We start from the raw sequence: 1,035 nt of genomic DNA, 5'->3' as shown, positions 1-1,035 counted from the left end.
TGTTTTGATTGGGACCTTGAAAGGCATTCTTTCACTGTTTGTGACTTGTTCTTCATGGTAAGAGTGATGATGTGTAGGCTGCCCTATATTATATCTTAAATTTGAGGTAGGCCCAGATTTGTGTTATTCCTTGTGCTTCGCTATTCTCAGGATCTTTAGGTAGTATTTAGTGGTATTTGTTCATGTTTGTGTTAGTCCATCACTAAGTTAGTGAATATCGGTTAATTGTCAGGAAATGTGATTAATGGGGTCTTTTTCAATTTCACATAATGTGTTTAGGGTAGTGAGAAGGTATATTGGAAAGGTCTCTCTTGTCTGGTGACTTGTAGGCTCCTGCTGATTCTCAATTGGTATTCCCAGGTTGTTGCTATAGAGCTCCACAGCCTAGGCCGAGAATTTGGAATAATGGAGTCTTGAAAGGAGACTGTTCTTAAATAAATATGCCGGTACTCACATTAGAGCATCTAGAGGGGTGTTAACAGATGCTTTATGTGTCCCTGTTGCAGTATCTTGTAAATGGCGTCTTTTCCCGCCAGCTAATTCTCAGCCCCTATTAGCCTCTTTTGTTTATTGCGGTATGTACGTTTATTTTGAGGGGCTAAAGATGTAGGGTATAGGTGTTAGTAGTGAGTTATCACTGCTGTTGCAGTTGCAGGTCAATGGTATTCAATGATGGGGTGCCTGATGATAAAGGGTTTTAGTCTTGTGATACTGCCGGTGAGGCCCACCGGGTGTGAGATGTGCAGGCCTCAGGGCTCCCCAGGAAGGGAATCGCTAGGGGTAGATGTTAATCTAGGGTATTCCTCCGGTGGTGTGTGTTTAAGTTGGGATTGACTCACCTCCCCCTACGGTTTGCTGGTTCGAGTCAGGCCTGCAGTCCTCCACCTCAGCCGGGTCCACCCCTCCAAGAAACTCCGTTCTCCGGCGGCCAGGGGTTGTAACAGGAGCCTTTCCCCTGGGACCGGAGGCTGTTGATTGGCAAAATAACTTCGTTTGCGGACCCCTCTGAGCACACCAGCAGAGGTCGCGCCGTGT

The sequence above is a fragment of the Bombina bombina genome, chromosome 6 (genome assembly GCF_027579735.1).
Source record: "Bombina bombina isolate aBomBom1 chromosome 6, aBomBom1.pri, whole genome shotgun sequence".
Taxonomy (NCBI): Eukaryota; Metazoa; Chordata; class Amphibia; order Anura; family Bombinatoridae; genus Bombina; species Bombina bombina.
Note: the sequence above shows the minus strand (reverse complement) of the source record.